The sequence below is a fragment of the Urtica dioica genome, chromosome 5, assembly GCF_054948205.1.
Source record: "Urtica dioica subsp. dioica isolate 48M chromosome 5, U.dioica_male_clone48M_v1_H2, whole genome shotgun sequence".
NCBI lineage: Eukaryota > Viridiplantae > Streptophyta > Magnoliopsida > Rosales > Urticaceae > Urtica > Urtica dioica.
In genome coordinates this window covers 23,288,603-23,303,989 of record NC_142760.1, presented here as the reverse complement: position 1 = coordinate 23,303,989, position 15,387 = coordinate 23,288,603, and the positions used below count along the sequence as shown (strand labels likewise).

The 15,387-nt window shown below is 47.9% G+C and overlaps 1 long non-coding RNA gene across 1 annotated transcript; it reads left to right on the top strand.

Annotated features, from left to right (window-relative positions):
• Positions 1-14,161: 14,161 nt before the first annotated feature.
• Positions 14,162-14,824, top strand: LOC149397632 (uncharacterized). The gene is made up of 4 exons (XR_016297017.1): positions 14,162-14,227; positions 14,350-14,410; positions 14,532-14,586; positions 14,753-14,824. It is a non-coding gene; the product is annotated as an uncharacterized LOC149397632 (long non-coding RNA).
• The last annotated feature ends 563 nt before the right edge of the window (positions 14,825-15,387 follow it).

The window sequence follows — 15,387 nt, the reverse complement described above, 5'->3', positions numbered from 1 at the left end:
ATATTTTGCATGGCAAGAATGGTATTCGAAGACCCCTAAAGGCCCGCAAGAGTCCGGCAAGACGAACCGTTCGCTGCGCGCACAGCAAGCTGCGTCGGCCAGCCGCGCAGCAAGCAGCGCGCCGCTCCATCAAGACAGCGCGCCGCGCCAGGCAGGCGCGCGCCGCGCCAAGACGCGCCCGCGCCGCGCGCTCCATGCGCCGCGCGTTGTGCGCCGCTCTTTGTGCGCCGTGCGCCTCCGCTTGATGCCACATGCGTTCCTAGTCCCACATGGACGAAAAAGAAGCCTTCTAAGGCCCCCAAACACCTATAAATACCCCATCCCATTGAGGGGAAAGCCATCCCATTCTTTCTCAAGGAACTTGAGACTTCTCTCCGCTTCTCTAGATGCCATCCTTGGCCTGAAGCGGATTCTCCACGATTTCTCGCTCTCGGAGATTCTGAAGCGCTTTCCGGGGACTCCCGAGTGCCGCCTCTCTTGATCGAGCGATTAATCTTGAGCCCACGAGTGCTCTAACGGTTTTCTACTGAAAATCGCCTACGCGTCTAGCCCCCTAGACGCGTCCGCCATTTCTGACAAGAAATCGCCTACGAGTCCGGCATTTCCGACTAGGAATCGCCTACGCGTCCGGAATCTCCGCCACAACAAGGAACTCTTGACTTAGAGTCTCCCACGTCTCCAAAAGAGAGAAAACACACATTCTCTCTCGCATACGCGATCTCTGAAGTCCTGAGACGCCGCCGAGGACTCCTCGAGCCCCGTCTCCTTCGTCGAGCATGCTTCTCCACCAAGGCTCCGCGCCTCACACAGCGTCCTACACGCTTGAATTACGTTCTGACCTGATCCCACGCACGGGTACATAGGCAGCCGACAACCAAGGCACGGTCACTCCTCCTCCTCACCCCCTACCTCTCCCGAGAGGCGGGTTGATCGGAGAAAACCCTAGCTCAAGACTATCGAGTTCACACTCTTGGCCCGGGTGCGATCACTTGGTCCGGCCTTGGATCGAACCGCCCGAGGTTTTAAATAGTTGTTCATTTTCGTGCGACAACATTTTGGCGCTAGAAGGAGGGGACTTCCCGACCTGTTCAGCCCGAAATCCCTTCTGTTCATCTTCTTCTTTTCTTCTACAAACTCGACTTTCTCGAACTTGAGAAAAGATGAGTACTCAACCACCCGTACGTTCTGAGGGCGTGAACAACACCGAAAACGTCACCGGGACCAAGAAATACTTATTGCGCTCCCAAGCGCATGGTGACGAAGAGTCGCTCCACGAAGAGAGCTCGACCCGCTCACCATCTCCATCTCCTGATAGCAGGGACAACCGCATCATGGAGCTGGAGGAGAGTATCCGCCAACTAAAGGCGAAGAACGCGAGGTATCACAACTGACTGGCTGCAAGGTCGAGTCGAGCATCGCTCCTCGAGTCGAGTCATACTCCTCGAGTCGAGCCTTGCTCTTCGAGACGACTCACACTCCTCGAGTCGAGCCTTGCTCCTCGAGACGAGTCATTCTCCTCGAGTCGAGCTTCGCTCCTCGAGACGAGTCATTCTCCTTGAGTCGAGCCTTGCTCCTCAAGTCGAGTCATTCTCCTCGAGTCGAGCATCGCTCCTCGAGTCGAGTCATCCTCCTCGAGTCGAGCCTTGCTCCTCGAGTCGAGTCATTCTCCTCGAGTCGAGCATCGCTCCTCGAGTCGAGTCATTCTCCTCGAGTCGTGCTTCGCTCCTCGAGATAAGTCATTCTCCTTGAGTCGAGCCTTGCTCCTCGAGTCGAGTCATTCTCCTCGAGTCGAGCATCGCTCCTCGGGTCAAGTCATTCTCCTCGAGTCGAGCTTCGCTCCTCGAGACGAGTCATTCTCCTTGAGTTGAGCCTTGCTCCTCAAGTCGAGTCATTCTCCTCGAGTCGAGCATCGCTCCTCGAGTCGAGTCATACTCCTCGAGTCGAGCCTTGCTCCTCGAGTCGAGTCATTCTCCTCGAGTCGAGCATCGCTCCTCGAGTCGAGTCATTCTCCTTGAGTCGAGCTTCGCTCCTCGAGATAAGTCATTCTCCTTGAGTCGAGCCTTGCTCCTCGAGTCGAGTCATTCTCCTCGAGTCGAGCTTCGCTCCTCGAGTCGAGTCAGTCTTCTCGAGTCGAGCTTCGCTCCTCGAGTCGAGTCATCCTCCTCGAGTCGAGTTTCGCTCCTCGAGACGAGTCATTCTCCTCGAATCGAGCTTGCTCCCCGAGTCGAGTCACACTCCTCGAGTCGAGCCTTACTCCTCGAGACAAGTCATTCTCCTCGGGTCGAGTCATTCTCCTCGAGTCGAGCTTCGCTCCTCGAGACAAGTCATTCTCCTCGAGTCGAGCCTTGCTCCTCGAGTCGAATCATTTTTCTCGTGTCGAGCCTCGCTCCTCGAGACAAGTCACACTCCTCGAGTCAAGCCTTGCTCTTCGAGACGAGTCATACTCCTCGAGTCGAGCATCGCTCCTCGAGTCGAGTCATTCTCCTCGAGTCGAGCTTCGCTCCTCGAGATAAGTCATTCTCCTTGAGTCGAGCCTTGCTCCTCGAGTCGAGTCATTCTCCTCGAGTCGAGCATCGCTCCTCGAGTCGAGTCATCCTCCTCGAGTCGAGCCTTGCTCCTCGAGTCGAGTCATTCTCCTCGAGTCGAGCATCGCTCCTCGAGTCGAGTCATTGTCCTCGAGTCGAGCATCGCTCCTCGAGTCAAGTCAGTCTCCCCGAGTTGAGCTTCGCTCCTCGAGTCGAGTCATCCTCCTCAAGTCGAGTTTCGCTCCTCGAGTCGAGTCAGTCTCCTCGAGCTACGCCCAACTCTGACCCAAACACCTTTATTCGGGTTCACTGGGGAGAGAGTCATGACCGAAGGCATCATCGATCCACCGGTCACCTTCGGAACTCCCGGAGGCATTGAAGTCGTTCACATGGTCCCATTCCTAGTGGTCGACCAAGAGTCCCCCTACAACGTGATCGTTGGGCGACCCACGCTGAACCGACTAAGGGCCATTACTTCAACATACCACCTACTGGTGAAGTTCCCTACCAAGGATGGAATCGGCATCATGGCTGGAGACCAATCCCAAGCCAGAATATGCTACATCCAAGGAATCGATAGAAATACCGCTCGAAAGACGGTTAACACGATCTTTCAACTTAGAGACCGCGTCGAGTCGACCAAGGCCCTCCGCGAAGTCCACAAAGACATCTGCATGACACCCAAGTGCAAGGTGCCAACGTCCTTATCCCAAACAGGGAGGGACCCCACAAAGTCTACCAAGTCATACATGACGACACACACCACATCAAATACACGGACACAGATCCGTCGCCTGTGGAATGCGGAACACTTGAGGCAGTACTACCAGTAGCCAACGCTTCCCCCCATTTTATTTCTTTGCTTTCCAAAATTCAATAAGGCCTACGAGTCATGTTTTACGATTTCAAATTTTTGCAATATTAATAAAGTTCGAGGTTTTTCTTTCAAAATCCACTTTTTCAAAGATTTTCGATCATCAAAGATTACGCTTGTAAACCTAAAAACTCGGGGAGCTGGTGACATAGGCAATGGTAAGTGCGCTCAAAATATTCAAGAAAGTACGCTCCACAAAAGGAAAGCACGCTCCACAAAGACAAAACACCCGAACACAAACGGGAACGAGCGTTCACCCAAGACGCCTTCGCGGCGCGCCGTAAGACATCCACGGGATGCAGGCTGAAGACGCCTCCGCAGCGCGTCGTAAGACATCCCCGCAATGCAGGCTAAGACGCCTCCGCGGCGCGCCGTAAGACATCCCCGCGATGCACGCTAAGACGCCTCCGCGGCGCGCCGTAAGACATCCCCGCGATGCAGGCTAAGACGCCTACATGGCGCACGTAAGACGCCTACATGGCGCAACCTAAGACGCCTACATGGCGCACGTAAGTCGCGTAAAGGCGCAGCCCGTAAGACGCCTACATGGCGCAACCTAAGACGCCTACATGGCGCACATAAGTCGCAGCCCGTAAGACGCCTACATGGCGCAACCTAAGACGCCTACATGGCGCACGTAAGTCGCGTAAAGGCGCAGCCCGTAAGACGCCTACATGGCGCAACCTAAGACGCCTACATGGCGCATGTAAGTCGCGTAAAGGCGCAGCCCGTAAGACGCCTACATGGCGCAACCTAAGACGCCTACATGGCGCACGTAAGTCGCGTAAAGGCGCAGCCCGTAAGACGCCTACATGGCGCAACCTAAGACGCCTACATGGCGCACGTAAGTCGCGTAAAGGCGCAGCCCGTAAGACGCCTACATGGCGCAACCTAAGACGCCTACATGGCGCACGTAAGTCACGTAAAGGCGCAGCCCGTAAGACGCCTACATGGTGCAACCTAAGACGCCTACATGGCGCACGTAAGTCGCGTAAAGGCGCAGCCCGTAAGACGCCTACATGGCGCAACCTAAGACGCCTACATGGCGCACGTAAGTCGCGTAAAGGCGCAGCCCGTAAGACGCCTACATGGCGCAACCTAAGACGCCTACATGGCGCACGTAAGACGCGTAAAGGCGCAGCCCGTAAGACGCCTACATGGCGCAACCTAAGACGCCTACATGGCGCACGTAAGACGCGTAAAGGCGCAGCCCGTAAGACGCCTACATGGCGCAACCTAAGACGCCTACATGGCGCAACCTAAGACGCGTACATGGCGCACGTAAGACGCGTAAAGGCGCAACCCGTAAGACGCCTACATGGCGCAACCTAAGACGCCTACATGGCGCACGTAAGACGCGTAAAGGCGCAACCCGTAAGACGCCTACATGGCGTAACCTAGGATGCCTACATGGCGCACTTAAGACGCCTACATGGTGCAACCTAAGACGCCTACATGGCGCACTTAAGACGCCTACATGGCGCACGTAAGACGCCTACATGGCACAACCATAGCAAACCTAAAATGCCTACATGGCGCAACCAAGATGCCTACATGGCTCATCTAAAACGCCTATACGGCACACCTAAGAAGCCTGCATGGTGCATCTAGGCCATCCCTCGCAATGTGCCTAAGGCGCCTAAACGACGCACAAAACCGCTTCTCACGACGCGCTAAGAGTCGCCACAAAGCGTTGAATATGATGACTAAATCGCAACGCACCTGAACCGCCGTACAAGGCACAGTTCATGCTGTCTTCGCCATCGCCAACTAAACACGATCACCCTCACCTTGGGAGAATCCCCGTTCCATGCGAGTTAATTGAAGCTGCTCGCAAAAACTCGCGAACCCCGCCTCCGAGCAAGAACCTCGCTCGGCCTGAACTAGCTGAGACTTCGCTCCTCGAGTCGAGTCATCCTCCTCGAGTCGAGCTGAGCTTCTCGAGTCTAGTCAGTCTCCTCGAGTTGAGCTTTGCTCCTCGAGTCAAGTCATTCTCCTCGAGTCGAGCTTCGCTCCTCGAGTCGAGTCAGTCTCATCGAGTTGAGCTTCGCTCCTCGAGTTAAGTCATTCTCCTCGAGTCGAGCTTCGCTCCTCGAGTCGAGTCATCCTCCTCGAGTCGAGCTTCGCTTCTCGAGCCGAGTCAGTCTCCTCGAGTTGAGCTTCGCTCCTCAAGTCGAGTCATCCTCCTCGAGTCGAGTCATCCTCCTCGAGTCGAGCTTCGCTCCTCGAGTCGAGTCAGTCTCCTCGAGTTGAGCTTCGCTCCTCGATTCAAGTCATTCTCCTCGAGTCGAGCTTCGCTCCTCGAGTCAAGTCCTTCTCCTCGAGTCGAGCTTCGCTCCTCGAGTCGAGTCATCCTCCTCGAGTCGAGCTTCGCTCCTCGAGTCGAGTCATCCTCCTCGAGTCGAGTTTCGCTCCTGGAGTCGAGTCAGTCTCCCCGAGTTGAGCGTCGCTCCTCGAGTCGAGTCATCCTCCTCAAGTCGAGTTTCGCTCCTCGAGTCGAGTCAGTCTCCTCGAGTTGAGCTTCGCTCCCCGAGTCAAGTCATTCTTCTCGAGTCGAGCTTCGCTCCTCGAGTCGAGCTTCGCTTCTCGAGCCGAGTCAGTCTCCTCGAGTTGAGCTTCGCTCCTCAAGTCGAGTCATCCTCCTCGAGTCGAGTCATCCTCCTCGAGTCGAGCTTCGCTCCTCGAGTCGAGTCAGTCTCCTCGAGTTGAGCTTCGCTCCTCGATTCAAGTCATTCTCCTCGAGTCGAGCTTCGCTCCTCGAGTCAAGTCATTCTCCTCGAGTCGAGCTTCGCTCCTCGAGTCGAGTCATCCTCCTCGAGTCGAGCTTCGCTCCTCGAGTCGAGTCATCCTCCTCGAGTCGAGTTTCGCTCCTCGAGTCGAGTCAGTCTCCCCGAGTTGAGCGTCGCTCCTCGAGTCGAGTCATCCTCCTCAAGTCGAGTTTCGCTCCTCGAGTCGAGTCAGTCTCCTCGAGTTGAGCTTCGCTCCCCGAGTCAAGTCATTCTTCTCGAGTCGAGCTTCGCTCCTCAAGTCGAGTCATCCTCCTCGAGTCGAGTTTCGCTCCTCGAGTCGAGTCAGTCTCCCCGAGTTGAGCTTCGCTCCTCGAGTCAAGTCATTCTCCTCGAGTCAAGTCATTCTCCTCGAGTCGAGCTTCGCTCCTCGGGTCGAGTCATTCTCCTCGAGTCGAGTCATTCTCCTCGAGTCGAGCTTCGCTCCTTGAGTCGAGTCATTCACCTCAAAGTCGAGCTTCACTCCTTGAGTCGAGTCATTCTCCTCAAGTCGAGCATCGCTCCTCAAAGTCGAGCCCCGCTCCTCGAACAAACGACTGGAGCAACCTGAAGAACAGGTTAGCCAAAGCAGAGACCCGCGCTCGCGCCTGGGGAATAAGGGCCAATCTTCCGAACGCAGACCAACAAGCGTCACCAGAGCTGGAATGGCGGATGCCTCGTGAGGCCAACTTATGCTTGATGCGTGGTCAAACTTTTAGCGTTTATCCCCAAGCAGTCGAAGCCCTCCGGTGCGGCAGAGCCTTCCGCCAGGTGCCACTCCGTCTTCTCGAAGCATCAGCCCGCAGCATCAACCTCCGCCTTCGAGACCTCGGAATGAGCACGCCTTTGCAAAATGCAAAAGTGCAGTCGCCTTCCAAGCTGGCCAAGACGGAAGCCATGATCTTCCCCTAATACATCACGATTACACAATCGTCGCCCTGCTAGTCGCCGTCGAGTCCCATGGACTCCGGATTGATGATATTATCAAGCAAAATGCCATCGAAGAAAGACTTGGGCATGACTTCGCCAAAAGATCAACGAGCCGCAACACGCCGGGCTGCCTCTACACAAATGCGTGTCCCGCCTGCCCGCGCATGTCCCCTTTGCTCCGGGACTAGAGCGATGGACGCAAACGCGTCTGCCTCGCCCACGTCGAGCTACGTCTCCTATCCGCTTGGATCCTCCTCCACGTGTCGATCACACACTCGTGTCGAGAGAAACGGAAAAGCGAGAGAGAGCACTAGCGTTCGCAAGAATATTCTCTATGTTCACAAAAGCTTCGCGACAGCGAAGCCCTGAGAGATAAATTTTCCTCAAACACCCGACAGAAACAACTAAAAGTTCACCGCCCGGGGCCTCCCGAGCGATAAACTTGGGGGGCTAATGTTGTCGGTCGTTTTCGGAAAACCCGAGACGCCAAGAAGACACGCCGTTCAAAGGGCCGATGGTCAGGCCGGAGGTCCTGAAGAGTGGCAAGCCTTCTGTCACGAGTCGACGGACAAGTCCTCGTGCCAAATCATCACGTTCCTCGAGTCGAGCCTCGAGTCGTTCTCCTCGAGTCGAGCCTCGAGTCGTTCCTCGAGTCGAGCCTTGAGTCGTTCCTCGAGTCAAGCCTCGAGTCGTTCTCCTCGAGTCGAGCCTCGAGTCGTTCCTCGAGTCGAGCCTCGGGTCGCTCCTCGAGTCGAGCCTTGAGTTGTTCCTCGAGTCGAGCCTCGAGTCGTTCTCCTCGAGTCGAGCCTCGAGTCGTTCCTCGAGTCGAGCCTTGAGTCGTTCCTCGAGTCAAGCCTCGAGTCGTTCTCCTCGAGTCGAGCCTCGGGTCGCTCCTCGAGTCGAGCCTTGAATTGTTCCTCGAGTCGAGCCTCGAGTCGTTCTCCTCGAGTCGAGCCTCGAGTCGTTCCTCGAGTCGAGCCTTGAGTTGTTCCTCGAGTCGAGCCACTCTTGTCGAGTAGAAACCTTCATATTTTGCATGGCAAGAATGGTATTCGAAGACCCCTAAAGGCCCGCAAGAGTCCGGCAAGATGAACCATTCGCTGCGCGCACAGCAAGCTGCGTCGGCCAGCCGCGCAGCAAGCAGCGCGCCGCGCCATCAAGACAGCGCGCCGCGCCAGGCAGGCGCGCGCCGCGCCAAGACGCGCCCGCGCCGCGCGCTCCATGCGCCGCGCACCCGCGCGCCGCGCAAAATGACTCGCGCGCCGCGCCCCCTGCGCCGCGCACCGCGCGCCGCGCGTTGTGCGCCGCTCTTTGTGCGCCGTGCGCCTCCGCTTGATGCCACATGCGTTCCTAGTCCCACATGGACGAAAAAGAAGCCTTCTAAGGCCCCCAAACACCTATAAATACCCCATCCCATTGAGGGGAAAGCCATCCCATTCTTTCTCAAGGAATTTGAGACTTCTCTCCGCTTCTCTAGATGCCATCCTTGGCCTGAAGCGGATTCTCCACGATTTCTCGCTCTCGGAGATTCTGAAGCGCTTTCCGGGGACTTCCGAGTGCCGCCTCTCTTGATCGAGCGATTAATCTTGAGCCCACGAGTGCTCTAACGGTTTTCTACTGAAAATCGCCTACGCGTCTAGCCCCCTAGACGCGTCCGCCATTTCTGACAAGAAATCGCCTACGCATCCGGCATTTCCGACTAGGAATCGCCTACGCGTCCGGAATCTCCGCCACAACAAGGAACTCTTGACTTAGAGTCTCCCACGTCTCCAAAAGAGAGAAAACACACATTCTCTCTCGCATACGCGATCTCTGAAGTCCTGAGACGACGCCGAGGACTCCTCGAGCCCCGTCTCCTTCGTCGAGCACGCTTCTCCACCAAGGCTCCGCGCCTCACACAGCGTCCTACACGCTTGAACTACGTTCTGACCTGATCCCACGCACGGGTACGTAGGCAGCCGACAACCAAGGCACGGTCACTCCTCCTCCTCACCCCCTACCTCTCCCGAGAGGCGGGTTGATCGGAGAAAACCCTAGCTCGAGACTATCGAGTTCACACTCTTGGCCCGGGTGCGATCACTTGGTCCGGCCTTGGATCGAACCGCCCGAGGTTTTAAATAGTTGTTCATTTTCGTGCGACAACATATGGTACCTCTCACATCAATCAATTGAAAGATATCTACTTTCGGTGGGACATCAACCAGGAGAATCAGGTGTTATTTCCTCCATATCCTCAGTACTCCAATTATTTGTACCCACCACCACAGTGGCCACCGCATATGGCACCTCCTCACTATCCGCCGCACTCATCACCACCACCACTAACGCCACCGAATGATGAGTAAAATTTTAAGACAAGTTTGTTTGATTTAAGTTGATTTGTTTTAAGTTTAAGACAAGTATGGTTTGTTTAAGTTTATGTTTAAGACTCATTTGGTTTGTTTTATTTAATGTGTGTTTGAAACTTGATTCTATGTTTGAGACTCGTTTGGTGTGTTTTATTTCATGTGTTTGAAACTTGATGTTATGTTTAAGACTCGTTTGTTTTGTTTCATTGATTGTATAAATTTTATTTGAATGGTCATTTTTAGTTGAACAGATTTAATATGGGAAAAAAGTGAAAATGTGAATGATGTGGTCGTTTGAGTCTTTCACCGCCACGGCGAGGTACATTTCTCACCGCGGCGTGACTATCCTGCCGCGGCGAGATTAATACTTAGCTGTGGCGAGGGTTTCTACAACGCTTTCATAAGCATTGTAAAAGGTGCCTCGCCGCGGCGAAAAAAATTAAGTCGCCGCGGCAAGGCAAGTTTCTCAAAAACACAGACTCTCGGTATTAAAAAAAACAGGATCTCGCCGCGAAAACGTACACTTCATTCCACGGAAAAACACTTGTGCCGTGGCGGGAAATGCTCCTCGCCGCGGCAACGCCAGTGTTTAAAAAATACAGAGTCTCGGTGTAAAAAAAATACATTAACTTTGTAGAAAGGCCACCGCCGCGGCAGGTGGTGTATACTGCCGCGGCGAGATGTGCCTGCCGTGACGAGAGTTATAATCAGCCGCGGCGATATCGTGGAAATGTATTTTTAATTTAAATTACATTGTAGAGAGAAATTTTGAATGAAAAATAACGTTGTCCACAGGAGAATAACATAAAATCCAAAATGAAAATACATTATCTAAATGTTCAATATCAAACAAAAAATAGGATCTATATCCTTACGAAGTAGATGAGAAACATTGTCATCATCGAAATCATCCATCTCTTGATCAATAGGTGGTAATCCCGACGTGAACGGTGGAATGCTAGACATGTCTTCGTCTTCTTATTCGTTACCATTTCTCGCTTTCATATGAACCACTATCGATAACTCTGGATTGGCTGGATCCAAAACATAAAACACTTGACTTGCTTGCGAAGCCAAAATAAATGAATCATTCTCGTCGCCAATTCGTCTAAAGTCGACAACTATAACTCCTTCATTATCAACTTTAACATGATTATTGTTTGCCCATTTTCTCTTGAATAATGCGACTCGCAACCCGCAATAATCAAGTTCCCAAATATTTTAAACGTATCTATAATAGTTCATAAAAGCATGCACTACCAGAAATGTGGGATATAACTACAGTTTTTTTTTTTAACTTCAGTTTAGCCTTTTAATGGAGTCTTTGAATACAGACTACGGTCACTTTTTTTAGGCCTATATTAGACTCTAGTCGAATATAAAGCTATAGTTAATTGTCTTTTTTTTCTCTACAGTCAATATAAAGAAGTAGTGGTAATACCAAAAAATTTAAAAATTACCAAAATTTCACCACTTTTGAATGGAGGGAAATTTCTCACTAAAATTTAGCACATTTCACTACAACTAAATCTAAAAAAGTAGTGGTAGCACTAAAACAAAATCTAACATTTCATTATTTTGACGTTGGAGGGAAATTTCCCACTAAATTTTTTGTTTTAACAGGTACATCAAAATCTCTAAGTCTAAAATTGACTAAGTAAAGAAATAAACCTTGTCTTACTCATATTCGTGTATCTCACATTCTCAGTCACTCTCTCTTCGTAAACCTCAGATACTCTCTCTCTCTCTCTCATCTCGTATTGTCACCCATCGCCGTCAATCTTCTTCATCTTCTCCGGTCTTATTCTTCCATGTTTCTTTTCCCCTCCGCGAACTCGTGACTGAGCTTGTGGTTCCACCCATCGCCGTCAGTCCCTGAGTGCTCTGAAATTCGTTCAAGCAAGGTAAAACTTAAAACCCTTAACAGCCTTGAATCTGAGATTAGGTATTTAGTTTCGGATATTTGGGCTTTTCGTTGTGTTTATGGGTCTTAGTTGTTGATTTCTGTGGCTGAGATTGTTTTTTAGATTGTGCAGTATTTATTTGTAATTATCAGTGATCTTCGTCTGACTAAGGATGGTCTTGTGAGTGATTTTTCAGTTGATTGATCTTGTGGACAAGACAGTTGACAGAGACTTGTCTCTCATTCAAGAATTGGGGCTTAAGCTTGTATACGCGATGAACACTCATGTCCACGCCGATCACATCACCGGGACCGGTCTCATTAAGGTTTGTCAACACACTACTCTTTCCCTTGACTCAGAACTTGTGATTGTTTGAAATCGTATGGTCATTGTAATTTTTTATATTTTGGGATTTTGATTGATAGTTGAATTGAAACGCAATTGATTTGAGCAGGGCAAAGTGGCGGGCGTGGAGTTAGTGATTTCTAAAGCAAGTGGTTCAAAAGCTGATGTTCTCACCGAATCGGGTGATAAAATCCATTTTGGGGGTCTTTCTCTCGAGGTAATTAAGGATGATAAAAGTCAGAACATTACTCTTTAATCCTCGGGAGTTGCAGGGTTTTAGCTTTGCTTTAATAGGAGTAAACGTCAATGAATGTGAACCATTGCAAGTGATTTGTTTCTTGAGTCGTTTTAATCTACTAAATTTTGAATCTTTTTTCTTTTATCATATTTCGAATTGATTGGGTCACTGTAAGGTATAATTTAACATATATGTATATATTATACATATATGATATTTATGTATGTATTGAATAGAAAGAATTGAAAGGAAAAAAATTGTTTGACGCTGTTCGTCTTTCATGTTTCGTAGACGTTCGAATTCAAAGGAGATTTTGCAAATTCCGCATATCTAATAAAGGTATGTTTTTTACTTATAGTTTGTCTCAGTGATAAAGAGTTTGAAGAAAAGAAAGAACATTTTTGTTGTGAACTCGGTATTTGGATCATCTGGTTCCTATTTTCCAGTTAGAATTGTTAGCTGCTAAAAATCTAATTGGCGCAAATTTGAACGGCACTTCGGATCCATATGCTATCATCACATGCGCTACAGAGAAGCGATTCAGGTTAGCAATTGTGTACTCTCTTTCTTTTCTTGCCACTGCGATTTGTCTGGGAACAAAGATAATATTAGAGGGTTAGATTTTGCAAAAAGGTTGTTTTAGCCGGAAATGATGTCCTTTCATGAAATTTCTTTAACTACATGTGTGGTGTGAATAAGTTGTAACTTTTACGGACGCAGTTCAATAGTCCCTGGTTCAAGAAATCCAATGTGGGGCGAGGAATTCAATTTTTCAGTTGATGAACTTCCTGTCCAGGTATCAGCCACAATTTCGCACTTTCTCTTCCAAAAAGATTTGAAGCTCTGATTTCTTTGTTCAGTTTTAAATTTTACATTATTGTGGAGTCCACATCATCGGTTCAAAGTTCAAACTTGACATGACTTGCAAAAATTGTTTCGTGAACAATGATTTTGCTGCATTATTTTTGAGCCCCATGCTTTCCTTTTCTTATTTTTCTATGTAATTTGGTTTACTGCCTCTGTTAATACAAAGATTATTGTTTTAAAAAAAAAAAGATTTCCCTCCTCTGATTGAAGCTTGGTTGTTTATATTTCATTTTACTTACTTTGTGATGCAGAATAAAGGGAATATTGCTAAATGAATGAAGAAAGAAGGATATAAGGTTAGGATTTCAATTAACTGCTGGAATAGTTTCTCACGTGGACATTTTAAGCCATCGTAGCTTAAGTGTAACTTTGCTTCTTGAATCTTCAACCTAACAAATTGAAGTTGGTGATGTGATTTGTGAGATAGAGACTGATAAGGCAACCCTTGAATTCGAATGCCTTGAGGAAGGGTAATTTTCTATCCTTCTGCTCTATAATCTTGTATGAAGTTGTGTTTCTATATAATATTCTTTAATCAGATAAAACTTAAACTTAGATCAATTTTACATATTCTTAACCTCTCTGTGTATTGCAAACCTTATCATTGCTACTTTGATCATGCAAGTCTTAATTCTGGCAACAAACATCTTAGAGCTTTTCAGATCCAACTGGATGAAAAGTTCATGAGCTGTCAATCAATCATATATAATTGTCTGCAAACATAAAACATCTTCCTCTTTCAGGTACTTGGCAAAGGTATTGGCCCCTGAAGGTTCAAGAGATGTGCTTGTTGGACAACCAATTGTTGTAACAGTAAGAAAATAACATTTACAGTTGACTTGGTTTCTTTTATTAGGATCAGTGTGCCTTCTCGAGCTATTAAAATAATAGGGTTTAAGAGTAGATAGAGTTTGCAGGGTTTGATGACTCCAATCGTGAGGAATGCTGACCAGAAAACCATTTCAGCTATCTCCTTAGAGGTACATTACTAACTCTTTTAGTTTTCTGAAATAAAATTCCATGGCCATGTCTATTCTTCTTTCACTCATTCCTGTGACTACTTGCCATGGGATCTTTCAGTGGGAAACAAATGATCATTTGATTCAACATAGTTATTAGACTATCAAGGATAATTTGTTTATTCAATGACTTAGATTAGGTTCTCGTATATATATACATATATTTGTTACATTTGGTCGTTTTAGGTCAAAGAACTAGCTGAGAAGGCTCGGGCAGGAAAGCTCAAGCCACATGAATTCCAAGGAGGGACTTTCAGGGGATGATTTTTTCTTAATTTGTTTATGTTATCACCCAATACTTCTCTGCTCATTGAACACCACTAAGAGGGGGATTTTTCAATGTTTGTTCAGCATTTCAAATTTGGGAATGTTTCCAGTGGACAAATTTTGCGCAATCATAAACCCGCCACAGGTTTGTTGTCTTGTTTAATTTTGTGTCATAAAACATTCTTTTAGGTCTTTGAAATCTCTCGTTTAGCCGACAAAAGATTATATCTGTACTTTTAGTTTGCCGTAATCTTTCAATCAGTGCAGGCTGGTATCCTAGCAGTAGGACGAGGCAACAAAGTTGTTTAACCAGTTGTTGGCTATATCGGTAAAGTTTAAGCTCCCAGTAGTGTAGCCCAACATCTTTACTAATACAGCTTGTGTACTTTATTTTTTTCCTTCTCATTGTCTCGCATCTTTTAGAAGTTTATTAATGGATATATTTTCAGGCCCTCATCTTTGCCTATACTTGGTAGAGTTCATGATAAAATTCCAGATTACAAGGTTAGTATGTTAAATCATATATAGTTTCAAGATCATTCATGCGCAAATTTTGTTCTCCGACCTACAATGGTAAGGAAACGGTGCCTAGATACCATAATGGACATTTTGAGCTTTATTTTCTTTTGATTCAAATAAGAAAACGTGTCTATCGATATATGTTCTGCAGAATCAAGGAAATATTGCAAAGTGGAAAAAGAAAGAAGGAGATAAGGTTAGCTGTTAAGTCTTTAGATCACCAAGAGTTGTTGACTCAATTGAACTTTAGAAAAAGAAAAGTGTAACATCCATTTTTTGTCTGTCTTTAAAATTATTCAAGTATCTTTCAAACAGTATTCATCTGTATAGATACAATGATAAAAACACTCGTATTTTTATTGTTTCACTTTCCAGTACTAATTTTGGGTGTATTTCTTATATTCCAAAAACTTGTAATGCCATATTTATGTAAATGATATTTATTATTGATTGAATGAAATATGAGATTTTTGGATATTATTATTATGTGTTTTATTGGATATTTATATATTATAAATGTATTTAAATATATGTTTTTATTAAAAAAATGCTCTACAGAAATAAGATGTAGTCTATATTGTAAAAATATAATTTCATAAATATAAACTACAGCTAAACAATGTAGTCTTCAACAGAAAAGAATGGAGTTATAGGCAAAGAGATAAGACTCCAGTGCAATAGATGCCACAAAAACGTCGTAGTCTGTCCAACTCAATTAATTATAACTACTCTTTAAAGTTGTAGTGTTTATTGACTCAAAATTTGAACAACTACATTATAAAAATG